The 7,075-nt window shown below is 46.0% G+C and overlaps 1 long non-coding RNA gene across 2 annotated transcripts in view; it reads right to left on the minus strand.

The window, feature by feature from the left end:
- LOC105295319 overlaps positions 1 to 6,697 on the minus strand; it is a 35,759-nt gene extending 29,062 nt beyond the window's left edge. For both annotated transcript variants that reach the window (XR_002781792.1, XR_896147.2), the window contains exons 1-2: positions 6,560 to 6,697; positions 6,206 to 6,460 (exon numbers count right to left, since the gene is read on the minus strand). This is a non-coding gene — a long non-coding RNA (uncharacterized LOC105295319). The remainder of the gene's footprint in view (positions 1 to 6,205; positions 6,461 to 6,559) is intronic.
- Positions 6,698 to 7,075: the final 378 nt, after the last annotated feature.

A 7,075-nucleotide genomic window follows, 5' to 3' on the forward strand; every position in this document is an offset into this window, starting at 1 on the left:
GAGCCCGCTCAGCGAGCACTCACAGAGATGGGTCGTTGATCCTGGCATCTGGCAGTGCTCAGAACTTGGGACATCAACTACCGGGCACTTCTGCTAGCCTTGGGTTAGGTGCTCAGTGTCGAAGCTGTGGGGGAAGATCCACACCACCCTGTCCCCGTGGAAACCCACCGGACTTGGCCCGTGAAGTGCCCACAGAGTCACGTGCTAGGATTCTCCAGTCTGCCTCAATGTCAAGGCCTGCGTCCCCTGCACCCTCAGAGACTTCTCTCCCCAAACCTCGTGCTTTCCAGAGCCCCAACTGTAGCCCTGTTTCTGTGAGGCCTTGGCTTATGCTGAGAGTTTTAACCTCTTGTCACTCAGTGAGTGGTCCTTGGCATCCAGGACACCTCCTGGCATCGGAGACAACCTGTCTCTGAGGCTGTAGGGAACCAAACGAGCTTCCAACTAAGAGCCTGGCTAGGGACATCACTGGCCAGCCTGCCGCCCACAAACTAAAGGTTAGTTCCTGCTGGTGGACGATAGCAACACTTGTATCCTCTGCAGGGCTTGGGACTGCACCGCACTTTGGGATCACATCATGGCTGGCCAAGGCCAGTTGCTATTCGGCCACTAATATCTCTGTGATTCAGATACACACTGCGATATGCCTGCACCTTGATTATATCCACCACCTCTACACCTGAAACAAAACCTTCGTTGGCATCAGGGAGGCCCGAATGCAAAGCACAGTGTATCCTGGAGCCTGGGCGGGAGACCATGGATTTTTTGATTTCCTGCTTTTATTGGCAGCTGGGAGCTCAAATATTGCACTCAGAGTAATGACAGCGGCACTGTCTTCAAATCTGGGACTGTGAAGAGCATTCGACTTAGGAAGACACTGGCGGACTCAAACGCCCCCTGGATCCAGCCCTTGGGAAATGGATCAAGTTCACGCGCATCAAGCTCTGGCTACCTTTGGACAGCCTACTAAAGTTCTCCCTCCGGTCAGGGCCTTGGGGAGTGACCCCCCTCAGCCTTGGGGAAGGACTGAGAGGCAGCAGCAGCGGGGACTGATCAAGGCCTTCGAGGGGAACTGAGACAAGAGAGACAGACAAGTATCTCCTGGGACTGAGGCTTCCTCAGCAGCCACCTGAGACCCTAGCAGAGACCCGAGGAGACTTGAGGTCTTGGGCTACACAGACTTCGGTGTCAGGCACATACTTATGGGGCCTGTGGGAGCAGTCAGTCCTAGATCCTCACCTGCACAGTCACCTGCAGCACTAAGCTTTTGGGCATGGATGACGGCAGCCATGAATGGTCGCATGTAGTCTGCATACTCTAATAGGTTCTTATTTTTTCGGTATGCAGCAACTAAAACCCTTTCTAACTGGAACAAAGGCAATCTAACCTTTGAACTGCAAACTCTCAATAAAGTTCTAAAGGAGAAATTCTGAAAAAACCCTTGAATAACAGAAATATCGTGGAAATATTTGTAGCCCCAGAAGGCCTATTTTGGATGCTACATAATTCCTTGTACGCCGATGTCAAATAAGTATATTGAATCATTATTTTTAAAATCTTATTTGCCTACCTACATAGGCTATTTTTCAGTATGTCTGGTATTTTCACGGAAAGCATTTTAACAGCAAACATTTTCACCACACAACTAATTGGCCGTAAGGCAATATTGCCTTAAGAAAATAAAATAACAAAAAATAAAAGAGGGACATTAAAAAGGACACAGTAAAACATGAAAAGTTAATAAAACTAAAAAGACGGTTACAAAAAATGAAGCTATATGGTCTTCGTCTTTCATTCATAAAATACTTTTCTTTTTTTGCTTATCGATTTATCTTCTTCAGCGTGGCACTTTTTCTTTTGGCTACATCTTTCTTCATTAAGAGAGGTATCAACTTCCAACTAGAACTGAAAATTCATGCTTTCGAAGACTGTCATAAGTCGTAGCCGCTGCTTTTATATTCGCCGTAGCCGGGTTTGATGGTGACGAGTGGGAGGGCTGACTGCTCACTGAAGGCTTTGCAAACTGATGTGTTATCATTTTCTGGTATAGTAGGCAATCTGGCTTGACACATTGCTTTGCAATCTAGTTTTATACGCAGTCGTTTTCATCTACTGTTTAAAGACCACATCTACCCATCACTGTAGACCGTGAGGAGGGCTAAGATTAATACAATATAAAAATGGGAATAACTGCGAGAACCTCGTCAATGGAGAAATGAAACCAAACTGACAACTAGCTTAAATACATTAAGTCTGCCAAATGTCAACCAAACTGTCAACCAGTAATTTTCTCTTTGACAGTGAAATTGCCTTATGGCCAATCAGCCGTGCAGCGAAAATGCTTGCGGCAAAGATGTTTACAGCAAAAATGCTTATGGCAAAAATACTAGAACCATTTTTCAGAAGTCTTAATAATCACATTTTACATGCTTATAATGCTCACTAGTGTCAGGCTCTGCTCTATGAATTCTATACATTCACAGATTTCTAGTCATTCATGCTCCTGGTGACCCTGGGGGGTGGGGAGAATGTGTTCTTGCTCTCCCCATTTTACCTGTAAGCCCAAGGTCATGAAGTGGAGGAAGTGAGGTTCAAAACCCATATGGTCTGGGTTCGGAGCTTGGTTCTTAACCATGACTACCTCCCCTGTTTCTGGTGATATCATCTACTCACAGGATATTTCCAAGTTTCGATTGACCACAAACGATCTTTAAAAATAGCCCCAAAATTTACCGGATAATCCTGACCTTCTTCTCTCCCCCTCCACTAGATGCCATGTAGACCTGGCTTAAGTTTCTTAGGAGAAAGGTATCAGTTAAGGTTCCTTATGGGAAAGACACTAAATTAAACGCTGGGCAAAGGTCATACAAAAGAGGAATTGATGGGAGGTTGCGTGGATCAGAAACCGAGAGAAGAGCCGGAGAATCCGGTTTAAATAGGATGGGAGGTGTCCCAGGTGTGGGCAGGTAAGCTTCAGGAATGCCGCAGAATTCACTGCTGCTGGAGTCAACGGCTCCATGTTATGTGAGTCTTGGGAGAATGAGTCTGATCGTCCAAGCTCAGGTCCTGAGCCCTCCTAGGGGGCGAGAAAGGCTTTGATAAAAGGAGACTTCCGGTCCTCCCACCCAGGGGTAGAAAGTGTGAAACTTCAATCGTGGGAGAGAAGAGCCTCATGCTTTACTACAGCGTGGAATGGGGAAGACGTAAGTGTGGATGGGGGGAAGACAAGAGTGAGGAGGAAACCGATTTCAAAACGATCGTGATAGAACAAGCAGGTGGTAAGGTGGGATTTAGACTTGGGTACTAGAAGGGAGATTGGGACGATGCTTACCAGCAGTTTCCCTTTTCTTCGTCCTCCCTTATTCTTCAGGTTCTGAGCCATCACCTCCCATCCCAAGCATGTTTGTGCAACTCTGAGAATTAAAGGCTGTCTATTTCCAAGTCTGTCTTCCAGCCCAAAGACCCTCAACTGCTGACATGTCCTTTCAAACACGAAGTCTCATCTCAGTATCATTTCGTTCCCAGTATTTTCGGTCCGAAATTTTACTTCTAATAGAGACTGCAGCAAATGGGGTTAAGCTCGTTAACCTAAACGTAATTTGAGAAGCAGACCATTCCCCTTGATTACAAACAAAATCAGCCTTAACATTAGTTCGGTACCATTGATATGATTTACTCTGTGACGACAGACCGGCCCCAGTGAGCACTGTGAATTGTTGGCCCTGCAATGAGCAGGCGGCCCCTTCTATTGCATTTCTGAAATCGTGTGCGTAGGAGTTACGGTTTAGTTCTGTTGGTAATTGGGGTTGTTTTCCTCCTGGTAGTACTGCACGATAGGCTCTCACTGATCCCAGGGCAAAGCCTTGCCAGATGGCAGGACTAAGGAAGGATGCTAATACACTCCCTCTGGACTCATGGCCATTTCAGGCTGGAAACCAAGGTCTCAGTTTGCTCCATCCTCTTCCTTCTCATGTTTTTTGTTTGTTTGTTTGTTTGTTTGTTTTTAGTTTCTAAAGCACTCATGCAACAGAAAAGCAATTTAAACTGCGAATGTGATTGGTCCATGGAAATTTTATTTAAAAATTCAGCAGTGTGAATCACTCATCTTGTCCTCCTCACCTGTCTGCATCGCTCCCTCCTCCAACGTGATGAATGAAGCCTGAAAGCAACTGTCATAGGCTACGGAGGCAACTGAGATATATTTATCTGTGCGTGCGTGTGTGTGTGTGTGTGTGTGTGAGTGTGTGTGTGTGTGTGTGATCTGCTTTAAGTAGTGAGTGTGTGTGTGTGATCTGCTTTAAGTAGACTGAATGTAGTATAGGAAAATCTGAGTTTGCATAACAAGACAAAGCAAAACTGGGGACTTAGCCTTCACCTTACAGAAGGATTTTTTGAAAACATGTTTTTGAAATCCAGATGCCCCTGGTGCAATTAAAATATTATATAATCTCTAAAGTTTTAATTTTTTCAGAAAGATTAATTCAATAAAGCAATCTAAATTTATGTACACACACAGGTGCATACACATCACCTGCACAATATCTGAGGCAAGATAGTATAACAGAAAGAATACAGGCATAGAGCCAGGCAGAGCTGGCGCTTTCCTGACTGTCATGGCATGTAAGTCACTCTGAGTAGTTGTTTCCTCATCTGTGAAAGGGCCATAATAATAATCTATCAGTTTTACTTGGGTTACAGTTGGACACCTACAGTAGAGACCAGAAAAACTGTGTCTTACGCAAGACAGAGGGGTATCATGCCCATCAGGGACCTAGGCCTCCCTGTATCTTATTGTCCCCCGTCTCTGGGTAGGAGATGTCTTTGTCCACAAGATCCAAGATAGGTCACCATCACATCCACATTCCAGCCCATAAGAAAAGGAAGCTGAGAGTGTACCCTTTGCTTTTAACAGCCTCTCTGGAAGTTGCATAAGCCACGTCTGTCCCTATCTATTAGAGAGAACTTAACTATATGTCCACATGTAGCTTCTAGGGAAGCTAGGCATTACATCTTTACTCGTGCTCATGGAAAGCCAGGGAAGTTTGTGCTATTAAGGAAGAAGGAGGAATGGATATTGGGGATGACTAGCAGTCTGCCACCCTGTGTCACATTGACGTGAAATGCTAGAGGAAGGAGAAAGGGGTGGCACTGGGTTCATTTGTATTTTATTTTTAATCGGAAGAGGAGAATATTTCCCAGAAGCCTCCTCCAACCTCAGAAGACTTCTAATTACATGCCAGAACATCATCACGCAGTGCCTCGAGCTGCAAGAGAGGTTAGGAAAGTGAGCCCTTAGCCTTCCAACCACTGCCAAGAAAATGAGAAAGGAGACAGGAGATGAAACTAAGTACTAGACTGGCTAAACAAGAGTGTCTGCCAGGGCGTTCCGGAGAGGTTACGTAACTCGTGCTATGTCACACAGGGATGGCACATGTGTCACGCCCTCACAAGGGGTTGCATACACATCGCAGGCGTAATTAATAAATAGGGCTGGGATCTCCGCATTGTCATCAACACAGGACTCCAGGCGACCGCTACTGTTCAGCGTTGTCGCGGAAATGACGCTTACTTGCCATCCCTACTCTACAGAGTCGGAAACGAAAACTTGCAGGTTCTTGTCAAGCAAAGAAGCTTTCAGAAAAATGATGGCATATCCTGAGAGTACGTGGGCATTTTACTAAATTATCTAGGCCTCAGTTTCCTCGTCTGTAAGATGGAGACAATAATACTTCGGTGGTGTTGAAGAATTTAAAACCATAATGCCTACACAGCATTTGACTGGGTGCCCATTTGCTATTATTATTAACAGTTTTAGTTACTGCCTTGCAACAAAATCTGTAAGTACAGAATCTATTCTCTGATTTGGTTCTCAATATATAACCAGTTCGTTCATTCATTCATTCATTCATTCATTCATTCGTTATTGAGTGCCTACTATGTCACAGGCACCTCATTGGATAGGGGAAATAAAACGACTGGTTGGGGTTCAATGGCTTCCTCATAGTCAGCCTCTTTGGGGGTACAACTGTGCAATAGAGTACTAATTAGGGTTTTTCCTTGACCTCTGTTGTCGGTAACTAGGACCCATGGATGAAGACAAAGAAGTACAGAGTATGCCCCGTTCCAAAGATGGCCACGAACCATTGGTTGGGATCTTTTGGCTCCTGCCAGGAAATGCATAGAAGCACACAAAACTGGCCCTTACCTCATACCACTATGCTCCAGGCCTCGCCTCTTCACTCAAGTCTAGAGCTGTTGGCCTTGTTAGGGAGGAGACGGATACTTCCTTCCTGCTTAAGCCCAACCAGGTGGTGCTCCAGGAAAGCCACGAATAGGGATCAGAGGTGTCTGCACAAAGGACTGGCTGCCTTCTTTCTGCCTTACCAGCAGCTAGCAGAGCCTGCAACCCCTCAGCGCTCCCGTCGGAATGGTGAGTTCTCGGGAGAGCATGACATGTCCCCTGGAGACACACGCAATCAAAGATCCTATTAACTGCTTGTTGTTTCTACTCTCCCGAAGGACGAGGACCTGGGGAGAAAAGCATGAAAGGAACACCTACCCCAGCTTCCTCAGAGGGTGACCCTGAGGACGTGGGAGAGGAACCAATAACCCTCGAAGTGTCACGTCAGGGAAAGGGAAGTTAGAGGAAACGACAGGAACAGAGAGACTCCCCAGGTGACCAGGAAGAAGACACTGCCCTCAGACAGGGGGCGGGGCCTCGCCCACACACCACGCCCTCCAGCAAGGCAGCCTCAGGAGGGCGGGGCCACAAAGAGAAAGGGAACGGGCCTTTATGCTGCAGGGCTGAACAATTTTCTCCCCCCCACTTTCAAGAGTCTGAGAAAACAGTAGATCATGCCCCAAACTGCTATCCTAATCCCTTATGCTAACAATTCAGCCTGAGTTGCGCGGTGGTGAGGAGGGTGTCAAGAGGAGACGAGATTTAAATAGCGTTTAAGTCTGAACTTTTAAACTGGTCTGGACTTTTAGTAACTAAATATGATTAGAAAGTTAGAGAACCTGCCCAAGATTCCCCTAAAACATTTCAAAGGACATTCTAAAAAGTATAACTGAC

The sequence above is a fragment of the Pteropus vampyrus genome, unplaced genomic scaffold, assembly GCF_000151845.1.
Source record: "Pteropus vampyrus isolate Shadow unplaced genomic scaffold, Pvam_2.0 Scaffold5, whole genome shotgun sequence".
Taxonomy (NCBI): Eukaryota; Metazoa; Chordata; class Mammalia; order Chiroptera; family Pteropodidae; genus Pteropus; species Pteropus vampyrus.